The following is a 12,883-nucleotide window of genomic DNA, read 5'->3' as shown; positions in this document are numbered from 1 at the left end:
TTAGTGAAGTTTAACAAGTAAAATATGGCTATTCAAATAGAAAAAAAAATCCTTCTTACAATCCTCATGGTAAACACAGAGTGTTCATCCATTTCAACCTTTCACTGGTTCGTCTCCGAAAAGCGTTGTAGGTTTATATAAAATATATATGGAAAAAAACGAAAACATAAATTCTTATACTGTCAGGACTATTATATCCTAATGTGTTAATGGTTGTATAAATTACCGAACCTAAACTAAAATTTCAATAAAGACAAATTCGTTTTGAGCTAATTACGGGTGTCCGCAAAAGTTTACTCGAGCATCAATCCACAAGGAAATAAATTATAGCGAACAAATTGATGGTTTCCCCCATTCTTCGGGTATGATTTCTCTCTTCAGCATATCGGGTTTTTTATGTCCACATTGTAAATGGATGCCTGCTAAGGATAGGACAATCTTGACGGATGAACATGAGGAAACCATGCAGCCCAAACTTTTAAAGGTGGTTAAGGGTGTTCAAAAGACAAGAACTTATGCCAGGAGGCAAAATACGCCGAGGTTCTGGAGGCGATGTGAAGCACGGAGAAGCTATCGCCATTGGGCGCAGATATGCGGAGCGTAAGGCGGACTAGGGTCAGTGAAATGATCCTAGTCTTGAAGAAGGACGCCAAGCAAAGGGGTGCAGCCTATAAGCAACTAGCACAAGAAGTACTTGGCGACGAGGTTTATGGAAGATCCATGACTGCAGAAGTGACTCTCCAGTGTAAAAATCTGGATGAGGTTATTGGTTCAGCGGAGGTCTCGGCTACCCTCAAAGAGCAGTGGGACATCGACGTAGCCAGTAAGGCCATCCACCTCAGAAAGAGCCCGCAGGGCATCCAGGTGGCGGCGATAAGGCTGCTAGTTGCAGAGGCTAATAAAGCGAAGAACTTGGGCATATTCAAGGTAGGCTGGTCGGTTTGCTGGATGAGCATATAGCAGCCTGCTGAAGTTTGCTTCAAGCGTTTCGGGAAGGGTCATAAGTGTAGTGATTTTCCATTCTGAATGAAACGAAACTGAACTCTTCTCTCTTTTCCTAATTACTCCTAGTTACCATCTCAACACCATCTTAACCCTTACGTTCCCTACATTCTGCTCCTCCTCTACTCTTTATGAACAAACATTATATAAAATCATATCATCGAATCTTTTTGGCCTACAAAAGACTCGCTTCGGTTTGCTGTTTAGTGTACGGTGCATGGAATTGGTATTTTGCTCTGATGCTTCTTCGTTTCCTGGAATGCTGTGTTTTATCATCACTTCACCGTCTGTCTGTCCAGTTTCATTAACGTTATCCAATGACTTTCCGCAATGTCCGTGCATATCCACGAAGTCGTCTTCAACGCCGTTTTCCTGGTTTTGTGGGATTGTTAGGTTACGCTTGATGTCTTGAACATTTCTTGCCATTTGTACTCCGAAGTCATTTCGTATGACAACTTTAGCTCCCTGTCTAGCTCTCACGGTGTATCTTTCCTTAGAGAATGTAGGATCGATTTTATTTCGTTGGTAATTTGCAACAACAACCTTGTCTCCCACTACAATATCGGTATCCTTCGCTCCTTTGTGATAGTCGGCATACTTTTTGCTGTTGAGATTTTGCAACTGTATTGTACTCTCTTACTTCTTCTCTATCTACTTCCTTTGATGGATCTGGTTTCCACAAGCATGAAAAAGTTGCCCTATATTTCCATCCCACCATCAACTCAAATGGGATGACCCCTAGACGTGAATGGTGTTTCAGTGTGTTATGCAAATGAGTGTATGCCTCTAAAGCGTCCCTCCAATTCTTGCCATCTTCTATAGCTCCTGTCACAGCTTTTATTATTCCTTGGTTCTGACGTTCAACGGAACCATTTGATTGAGGACTCAACGGGATGGATTTCCGCACTCGTACTCCTTTTGCTTCCCAATACTCTACAAACTCATTGCCTTGAAATGGAGGCCCGTTATCACTTTGCATAATAAGAGGCATTCCCCACGTCGAAAAAATCATACAGAGAGCTGCATTTGTTGTTCTTGCGTCGGTGTGCTTGATTTCAATAGTGTGAAGTATCTCGAATAGGTATCCACAACGACGAGGAAATGTCCTGAACCGCATCCCGGAATGGTTAGAAAATCTATTTGCAATATTTCCCAAGGCCCATTAGGTAACTGACGGCTACTTAGTGGAATAGGTGGGTTTCTACTTGAAACTAGTAAACAAGTCTCACATTTCTTGACAAACTCGACCGCCTCTTTGCTCATGTTCGGCCACCAAAAATATTCCCGCATAATTTTCTTCGTAGTTCCGCAACCAATGTGTCCTTGGTGTGCTATTTCCAGTGCTTTATTCCGAAGAACCTTTGGAAGAACTATCTTATCTCCCTTGAAGATCATGGGGTGCAATACTCTCAACTCGCTTGCTTCTGATTCGTAACGTCGTAAATGCCAAGGCCAATTATTCGAAGCAATAGCCGATCTAACTTCTTCCAATTCGTTGTCATTTTCAGAAGCCAGCTCAATATCTGTCCAGGTGATATCCATAGTTTCCGCATCCAATGCATAAATGACATTTCTATCATTATCTTCGTCGAACGCTTCGTCTACTTGAGTCTTGCAAATCAGACGAGATAGAACATCCGCAATATTCGATTTCGAAGGCCCATGATTCTGCCCGTGTCATTGAACGCTTGCTGGTACGATTAATGCTTCCAAATATGAATTGGTTAGCTTCGGAGTCGGTTCGAATTGTGAAATTCTTGCTCATTAGGTAATACGAAAACCGCTCTACGCCCCAGACCATAGCAAGTGCCTCCTTTTGTGTGTGAGGGTACTTCTGCTCCGTTGCTGTCAAGGCTTTGGAAGCGCATGCAATAATTCTTGGAAGACCATCATTATTCTACTGCACAAGTACTGCCCCGAGGCCGATAGGTGATGCATCGACATACAACTCAGTCTCATCTTCATGATTGAAGTAACCAAATTTTTTGATTGATTTCAAGGCTTCATTCTTCAAGAAAACAAATTCATCCTCTTCACTCTGGATCCAGTAAAAAAAATAGACTTCGCAAGCATTCTTAGATGTTTTGTCTTATCATTTTCGGGGGGCGGAGATATTTCTTTGTCATTTGTAACATGACGTTCCCTTGATGGTGCTTGTAACATCTGGTTACAAGCTCGTTCGATATGTCCAACACGCTGACATTTGCCGCAAACCTTGTTGATCGCATGACACTCATACGGGCGATGGAAAGTCCCGGTACATCTCCAGCAAGGCTTTTGAACAGCTCCGACGCTTCTATTCATTCCTCTTCGCATAGTTCCTCTACCACGAAAATTCTCAACCGATCTGGGTTGATTATACGCCACCGTGTAAGGCTTGCTCACAGCTTTGGAAACAAAAGAATGCTGAGGGCGAAAACTTCCACCATGCATTCGTTGCTCATATTCAACGGCTGCTACTTGCTTATATGTTGAATTAGTATTTTGATGATTTTTCAGGAAAGTTTGTTCGTTTAGATGTTCGATTTCGTACCCGTGGATCTTATCCAAGAGTTCAGTGAGTTTGCCACCTTTTTTTCATGATTTTCCGGCCCGCTTCGCACACTTTCTGATTTAATGCGTGTGAGTGGACCACATCAGCAATATTCTCCATCATTTGATCTTTGCTGTAGTCACAAAGCTTGGCAACCGCTGCAACTCTTTTCACATATTTTAGATCCCACTCGTCTTCCTTCTAAGACATTGACTTTAGTTTCTGACGCTTTAGTAAAAAATGCAACGGTTCCGACAGAAGCAAGCTGTGCAGAAAATTCGGCATCGAAGTCCATACGTCAAGCCCAATATGTGTCGACAAAGCAGATAACGGACACTTAACGGGTGGACCCAAATGTCCGGGCACAAGCGGAGTATCAAAACAGCCGAAACGGAAGCAACACAATTGAATTTCAGCCACTGTGATGCAGCCCAATAGCTGCTTTAGCAGTCAGTGTCGGAAACGAAGACCGACGTGGTGTTACTATCGGACCCATACCGCATACCAGCCTACAATGGGGACTTCGTAACGGATAGGTCTCAACAGGTAGCAGCTATAGAAAGGCGAAGGCGAAGGCAGGGCAGTAATGATGATGAAGATGACACAAGTGAACCTCAATCATAGCGACGCCGCACAACAACTGTTGTGACAGTCTACAGCGGACACAAAGTGCGACATTGTGTTCATTGCAGAACCGTATCAGGTTCATCTCGATAACGGCAATTGGTTAGTGATCTCAAGTTATGGGCCGATTCCCTATCCATGAAGGAGGGTTCGACTACGAGGGTTTCGTGATCGTTTAAATTAACGGAATCTTATTGTGCAGCTGTTACGCTCCCCGAGGTAGACGCTGGAGCAGTACATCCAGATGTTGGATGTATTAACCGACAAGCTGATCGGTCGAACGCCGGTAATCATCGGAGGAGACTTCAATGCTTGGGTCGTGGAGTGGGGTAGCAGACTGACCAACGCGAGAGGATACAGTTTGCTGGAAGCTCTAGCGAAGCTCGACGTAAGACTATGCAACGACGGTCTCGCTATCACATTTCGCAAAGACGGTAGGGAATCCATCTTCGACGTGACCTTTTGCAGCCTGGCGTTGATCACCAATATGAACTGGAGAGTTAGCGAAGAATACACCAACAGTAACCATCAAGCGATCCACTACTGCGTTGGCCAGAGAAGTTACTGCACAATATGGCAGTGGAGGAGTTGGGGAACGTAGGTGGAAGACGAAGGATTTCGACAAGGATCTATTCGTCGCAGCACTGCAAGTAGTAAGCGACGCTCCAAACATGGATGCAGGAGAGCTGACAGAAGCGTTGGCGAGAGCGTGTGATGCAACTATGTCGAGAAAATTGGAGCCAAGGAATCAGCGGCATCCTGCATACTGGTGGAATTACAGACTCATCACCCTTTGCGCAGCCTGCTTAAGAGCCAGAAGACGCGTGCAGAGAGCTAGATCTAAAGCCAGGAAGAGCGTTAAGCGCCCTACCGGCTGGCCAGAGCCGCGTTCAAACAGGAGATAGCGACGAGTAAAACGAACTGCTACAAGGAGTTGATCCGGGAAGCTGACGCAAATCCCTGGGGTAACGCCTATCGAGTAGTGATCAAGAAGATCAAGGGCCCAGTTACCCCAGCTGAAATGTGCCCCTACAAACTGATGGCGATAGTGGACGGTCGCTTTCCTACGCTCCCGCCACGTGGCCGCCCACACCGTACGCTGACGTAGATGAAGAAAAAGCCGGTATCCAAGTGTCTAACGCCGAGCTTATAACGGTTGCGAAAGGATTGAAGCTGAACAAAGCCCCCAGACCACATGGTATCCCTAATGTAGCGCTAAAGGCAGCAATTATGGCGTTTCCAGACATATTCAGGACAGCGTTGCAGAAGTGACTAGCGGAAGGCTGCTTCCCAGACAGATGGAAGGTTCAGAAGCTGATGTTGCTGCCAAAACCGGGAAAACCGCCAGAAGATCCTGCTTCATATAGACCAATATGCTTGCTGGATACTCTTGGCAAATTTCTGGAGAAGGTCATCCTCGGCAGGCTAGAACGGATTGTGGAAAAGGCAGTTCGGATTCCGTAAAAAGACTTTGTCGGTGGATGCTTTTCGGACAGTCACCGCGTGCGCGGAGAAAGCGTCTAAGCAGAAGAGGAGAGGCAATCGATACTGCGCTGTGCTAACGTTAGACGTTAAGAACGCGTTCAACAGTGCCAGTTAGGAGGCTATCGCCGCCGCTCTACACATAATGCGTATTCCCGAATATCTGTGTAAAGTTTTGCAAAGCTACTTTCTGAACCGGATGCTGGTTTACGACACAAACCAGGGACGGATGTCAACGAAAGTAACGGCGGGAGTTCCACAGGGATCCATACTTGGTGCAACACTGTGGAATATGATGTACGACGGAGTGTTAATCTTGTCACTGCCGAATGGATTCGAGATAGTCGGGTTCGCAAATGACGTCGTTCTTGCGATAACTGGCGAGACTGTGGAGGAGGTGGAGATGCTGACAGCGGAATCGCTACACACTCAATCAGAGTCCCAACTAACATTCACTCATTTAACAAACACCATTATGGCAGTTTTATCCAGCATCATGTTTTATAACATTTTAATAATTTTCATGGCCAACCTTTGTTCAAGCATTGTTCACACAAATTTGGAGAAACTTTAAAGCATGTCGTTGAATATCAACTTTATTTTTCAGCTTTAAAAACGTTTTACAAGCATTTAGTTCAGCTTTTATACGGCTTGTCCAAAAATAATTTAAAACTAATAAAAACAAAAAAAGATTTTTCTAGGCACTTTGTAAATGTAGCGTGCACAATTATTATGATAGTATAACAATCTTATTTAAAAATCGCCTGGATACTGGATTCGAACTCGAGACCTTCCAATCGTCAGCGGTATGCCTTGCTATCTGCGCCATCCTAGAATTGATGACTACACCGTCCAGTGCAAAATATAAACTTCTCATAGCTGAATATTGACCATGTTTGAGCTTCTATTCGACAACGTCTAATAAACACATGGCACGCTGATCTACAACTGAACAACCATATTATTCAGCTGCTGTTTAGTGCTGATCCAAGCTGAGTTCAGTCGGCTATTTTTAGTGCACAGTGTGAAAATTTATGTCGATGTTGGTCAAAATAATGTTTATTTACACAAAGTAAAATCAGTCTGAAATGTTTAATCTTATTTCACAATAAGTTTAAGTTTATTCAAAACTGATTCATTAACTTAAATAATTTTATGAATTATAGTTGGATGATTTTTTTATTTGTATTTTTCATAAACCTTTTACGTATGCATTGAAGAAAAAGTTCTCTGTATGAATATATTTGAATCATTTGAAGGGTTAGTCCTCAGAACCCACCTGAATAGAAAAATATTCGAAAAGCTTGATGTGTGGGATTTTTATTTTCAGAAATGGCCAAGTAAATCATTTTTCTTAGATCGCAGTATTTATTCAGTTGTGAAGAAATGTCATTTCAAATGTAGCTCGCTATAGAAATTTATTTAATTAATTCTGTCAAAGAAATTTCCACTTTTCTTGTACGGAAAAACATCCCGAGCAGGCGAAAAAAGCTTAGCAATAGAAAATATAATATGGATAGCTAAAAGTGATATTAACTTGATAGATATATGATATGAAATATCTGGAAATGATATCTAAAATAAACTACTAGAACAAAATTGGCATGTCATATTTAGATTCTGCAAGATTTTACCAATAGCTGCGAGCTATTCATTAGATCTGCGTACATCAAATTTTTTATAGGTTTATAAGTTCCAGAAACAAAATTTTTATATTGTCTTCAGATATTTTATCTCTTATGTCAATCAAGCCAATATCACGCTTTGTTTGTCAGTACTTTGCTCCTACTCGGAATACTAAGCTTAAATGTTTATTTTTGTTTTCACAATAATTCTGCATTTCTGGAGACTGACCATGTTTATTTTTTGAACAGCTATTTCAAAAGTTTTAAGAAAGCATAATTTATGAGCTTTGAAATGCATTCGGAACTCAACACGAATTTCGGATATTTTGTCCATTTTATGAAATTTAGCTATAGTGTGATCGCTTTTACAAGGCTTATTAATTGCTGAACGATGTGTTTGTTAATCGTCATTTTGGCCTCTATTGGATCAACTGTTCTTATAATATACTGAAGCTGAATTAGGATTTTATAAGATACTTATTCAGCTCTTATTCATGCTTATGTTAAACATGCGGGAATAGCTGAAGTGCGACGCAAGTAAAACGTTAGTTCGTCTTCTGAATATCCTTTTATACATATACATTTGTTTAGTGGAATATTGGCTTTTTAATTGGGGGAAACGTGTCTTGTTCAGCTCATTAGTAAAACAATCTTGACTAGTCGAATTAGAATCTTTAGAAACGTTTAATTAGTGGCGATTCAACTTTCGTTCATTCTAATGCATAACGTTGAACATTGATCTTAGTTTGTGTTAAAAAAGCACCTTCTCAGCTCTTTATAGAGCAAATTTATTATTCAGCTGCCATTACCATTATTGAACAATAATTAAACATGCATGCTGGTTTGTGGCTCTGAATTGTTAGTTGGGGTATGCGCGGTCGGTAAATAAAATTACCGAAACAAATCGGTGATTTACAAGAATACCGATTATTCGGTAATTCAATAGTTTTTGACAGTTCATCACTGACAGAACTACCGACCTACGGTGAATTGTGAATGAGCTGTCAAAAATTTTACCGAATAATCTGTGAATCGTTTGTATCACCGAGCACTGTAAAATATTTAACTGAAATTTCGGTAAAAGGTCTGATAGATTACCGATTTCAGTAATTTGAAAAAAAATGACAGTCGTCTACGTTTTTCTTTCGGGCATAGCAGAAACACTGTTCGGGGAATTTCTGAAATTGAAATAGTGTCAGAATCTTAATGATTTTCTACACAGGTAAGTATGACAAAGGCGATTATGATGGTAGTGTATAATCGTTTTACCTAAAAACTAACTTTTTTGCAATCCGACCGTCAGCATCCGCTGCTTCCTTGCAGTTTCCCGTGCGCGGCCTGCTGTGTTTACGACCAGAAAGGAGGTGGCATCGATCCCACCAGCGATTATGTTACGGCAATAATTCATGAATAAATTATGTTGATTTCTATGTGCTGTAGGTTTAATGAGTTTTGTTGTAAAATAAAGAAGCGTAACTATGCATCCATTTCCGTTCTTTTTGTTTCGAGAAAATAAGGTTACAATGAGAGTAATCTGCGCCCCAAGTTTACAGTTCTTCGGTAAACGATTACCGCCAGTTCGGTTGTTTTGACAGTTGAAATTAAAAATGCAAATTACCGAAAGATCTGTAATTTATTCGTTTACCGAACCGATTACCGATCAATCAGCTGTTGAGATTGCGGTAAATGGATTACCGAATTCGGTAATTTGATCTAAGTGTGTAGACACCATTGAATCGTGGATGATTGGAGTCAAGCTGCAGTGGCTCATCACAAAACGAGAGTGGTGCTGGTCGGCAACTGCAAGGCGGTTCAGCAGTTGGAGATCAACGTCGGAGGACACGCAATCCCATCGAAACGCTCTCTAAGGCACCTTGGAGTAATGGTCCACAACAGGCTGAACTTCAACAGCCACATAGACTATGCTTGCGAAAAGGCTGCGAAAGCGGCTAACAATGTAGCTAGCATCCCGACCAGAACCACATAACAAAACTATAACACATTCCTATCAGCAGCAGTTAAAAATAACAGAAGTTGATAAAATTTTGTTATCAAGATGGCTTTGTTCTCAACTTGTTATAATTTTAGTAACACATTTATAACAACATTTGTTATATTTTTGACATCGCATTTTGAGTTTGTTGCAAATAACATCCGACGTCGAAAACAGTAACATATTTTGCAATAATTGTGTTATTTTGTAACATCCTTGCAACACATTCTGTAATAATGTTGATATAATTGTAACAGGGTTTGTTATATTTTAGTTTAATTTGGTGCAAGTTTTGTTAGAATTTTTGTTATTTTAACTACTAACGGTACATGTTTTATAACAACTGATGATATAAAAAAATCATATCAGGGAAACACATTCTGTTATAATCTTGATTGTGAATTTGTTTATCGGCATATCGGTCCATTTTGCTCGAAGTAAGAGGGAGCATGGAGAAGAAAGCAATGAATACTAGATGGATAGGTACCGTAAGGGAACGGCGAGAGAAATTGGATTAGATGTTGAAGAGGGCATACCATATTAAACAGTATTACTTGAAACGTCACTTCTTGGTAGTGTCATTCTCAAAACACACCCAAGCCGTTCCCATAGGGGACGTTAGCCACAAGGAAGTGACGTTTCAAGTAATACTGTTTAATATGGTATGCCCTCTTCAATATCTAATCCAATTTCTCTCGCCGTTCCCTTACGGTACCTATCCATCTAGTATTCATTGCTTTCTTCTCCATGCTCCCTCTTACTTCGAGCAAAATGGACCGATATGCCGATAAACAAATTCACAATCAAATTATCACGGTCGATATCTTTGTATGTTATAATCTTGTTTCTTCCGTCTGGTCGGGATGACCCAACATTGGAGGACCAAGAAGCAGTACGAGGCGTCTTCTGGCGATCGTCCATACTGAGATACGAAGTCTCGACCTGGGCTGCAGCGTTGACAATCAAACGCAATCGAGATAAGCTGGCAGGTACGTTCCGGCTCATGGCTATACGGGTGGCGAGTGCCTACCGCACTATATCGTCGGAGGTAGTATGCGTTATCGCCGGAATGATCCCCATCTGCATCACTCTGGCTGAAGGCATCGCATGCTACCTGCAAAGGGACACAAGGGATGTGAGGAATATCATTAGGTTGTATATAATGGCCAAGTGGCAGCAGGAGTGGAATAACTCGGAGAAAGGAAAGTGGACCCACAGGCTCATTCCTAACGTGTCGGTGTGGACGACCAGAAAACATGGGGAAGTTAACATCTTCCTGGCCCAGTTTTTGTCAGGCCATGGATGCTTCCGGAAATATCTTCACAGATTCGGACACGCAGAATCTCCACATTGTCCGGCCAGTCCAAATATCAAGGAGACACTGGAGCATGTTATATTCGACTGCCCTCGATTCAGGGATATATAAAGCGAGATGATGCCAGAAACCGCAAGCGTCCTAAATCCGTCGGGGACTAAACCGAGTAGAGCGTGCGTAGCGTAGTGTCGGTAATAAGTCGTCAGGGCGCCTGCAAACCGGAATTCATCCTCCAACCGGAATTGCAGAACCGACCCTGTCACTTGGCCGACCAACGTCGAGTCGGAGTAGGCTGAGTCCACCGCCGGGGTCTAGCTGAGTAATTCGCGAAACAGCACCGGCAAATGGTCGTCGGGGTGCCGGTGAACGGGAAGTTTCCCTCCACCGGAATCGTGGGACTGACCTCGGCATCTGCCCGGCTAGCTTCGGTGTAGGCTAGTCTACCGCCGGGGACTAGTTGAGTAGATCGCGTTGTTGCACCGGCAAATGATCGTTGGGGCGCCTGTGAACCGGAAGTTCCATCCACCGGAATCTCAGGACCGACCTCGGCATCTGCCCGGATAGCATCGGTTCGGGAGATTTTCCACCTCCGGGGAACCGGAATCTCTGGATCGACTTCGGCACTCCACCAGCCCAGTATCGAAGCATGAAGAAGCGCATAGCCGGAGTAGGCTAGCTCCACCGTCGGGGACTAGGCCGAGTAGCATCGATCGTCACAAACCAGTTTTGGGTCGTCGGGGCGCCAGTGAACCGTAAGTCAACCTTCTACCGGAATCGCTGGACCGACCTCGGTATCCAACTGGTCAAGCAGGAGAGCTCGAACAGCAGCAGTGGAGAACGAGTCATCGTAGAGCAACGAAGTGCACCTGAGCGTCCAGAAGAAGTTCAACAGGGCTCTGACGCGAGGCCAGCCCAAGGGAAGTATGCGTCGTCGCACAGAAAGCTGTTCAAAGCCCCGGCAAGATCTTCAACCGCCAATTGGGCAAAACGAGTAGTCGCAGAGACACCGTAGAAATATCGTAGTGAGCAGCGTTTTTGACGACATTAACCTCCAAAGCGAACTAGCAGCACAGCTAGAGGCTGAGATTGACGAAATGCATGAGCACAGCCCTCCCCGATGAAGTTGCCTGATGTAGTTCCAGCGGGGATCGAGGCACAGGAGCAGTAGGGAAAGTTTTTTAGTGGTTAAGCACGCGTAATGTGAGTCCCACTCCGTGCCTTTTGAAGTTTTTTTGTACCCTACTATAAATAAATAAAAAAAGGTAGCTGCTATAGGGACGACAGGACGATACCGAATCCAAGAGATAGTCTCTATCTCAAATAACGGTTTTGTGATAGCCCCCAAAGTGGTCGATTGAGGAATTTTCCCACATGGTCGACAAACCATGATAGCCGAATTAGTTAGTTGGAAGCCAGTAGTGATAGCCAATGACTTTAATGCATGGGCAGTGAAGTGGAGTAGCCGTTGCACCAACAGAAAAAGCCAATATTGTTGGAATCCCTGGCCGCATTGAATGTAGAGCCGGCAAATGTGGGTACAGTGAGTATCGTCCACAGAAATGGTGCAAAACCGATTATCGACGTGACGTTTTGTAGTCCTAGCCTTTTAGACACCATGAACTGGCGCGTTGATGACAGTTATATTCATAGCGATTACAATCTATTCGCTATAGTATAATGCCGGACGGGCGGAGGGCAGTGCGATTTAACTCGACCCAAGCCCGAGGTAGGAAAACAGCGCGCTTCGACGGTGAAGTATTCACTGAAGCCCTGAGGTTCGAATGGAACGCTTTGGACCTAAACGGTGAAGAGCAAGTTCCTGTGATATTACGAGTGTGTGATGCTTCCATGCCGAGAAAAGCCCCTCCCAGAGAGGACAGGCCACCGGTGTACTGGTGGTGCGAATCAATTGCAAATCTTCAAGCAATCTGCCTTCGGGCTAGACGAAGAATGCAACGCGCATGCACAGAAGCACAAAGAGAAGAACGCAGTGCAGCATTCAGAGAGGCAAAGTTGGCTTTCAAAAAGGAAATCAAGAGTCGAAAACGGGCATACTTTGATAGTCTATGCGGGAGTGCCAATTCTAGTACATGGGGTGACGCTTACAGAGTGGTAATGGCTAAGACCTGGGATGGAGGCACAGATACTACACACGAAATATAGAACAACGTTTGTTTGAACTGTCAGATAACTCCAGCTCAGTCCAATGTTTGAGATCTGTGCTCACAGTGACAGTTTGTTACAGCGGAATCCCAGCGTACAGAAATTTTGTATTGGTTTTTTCCCTCCCAGGCTAAGACCAAAGGTGC

General features: G+C 43.3%; 1 protein-coding gene across 1 annotated transcript in view; it reads left to right on the top strand.

Moving 5' to 3' along the window:
- Nucleotides 1-12,883, top strand: part of LOC5564077 (xenotropic and polytropic retrovirus receptor 1) — a 30,087-nt gene that overhangs the window by 12,689 nt on the left and 4,515 nt on the right. The window lies entirely within an intron of this gene.

The sequence above is a fragment of the Aedes aegypti genome, chromosome 2 (assembly GCF_002204515.2).
Source record: "Aedes aegypti strain LVP_AGWG chromosome 2, AaegL5.0 Primary Assembly, whole genome shotgun sequence".
Lineage (NCBI taxonomy): Eukaryota > Metazoa > Arthropoda > Insecta > Diptera > Culicidae > Aedes > Aedes aegypti.
This window is presented reverse-complemented; position numbering and strand designations above follow the sequence as displayed.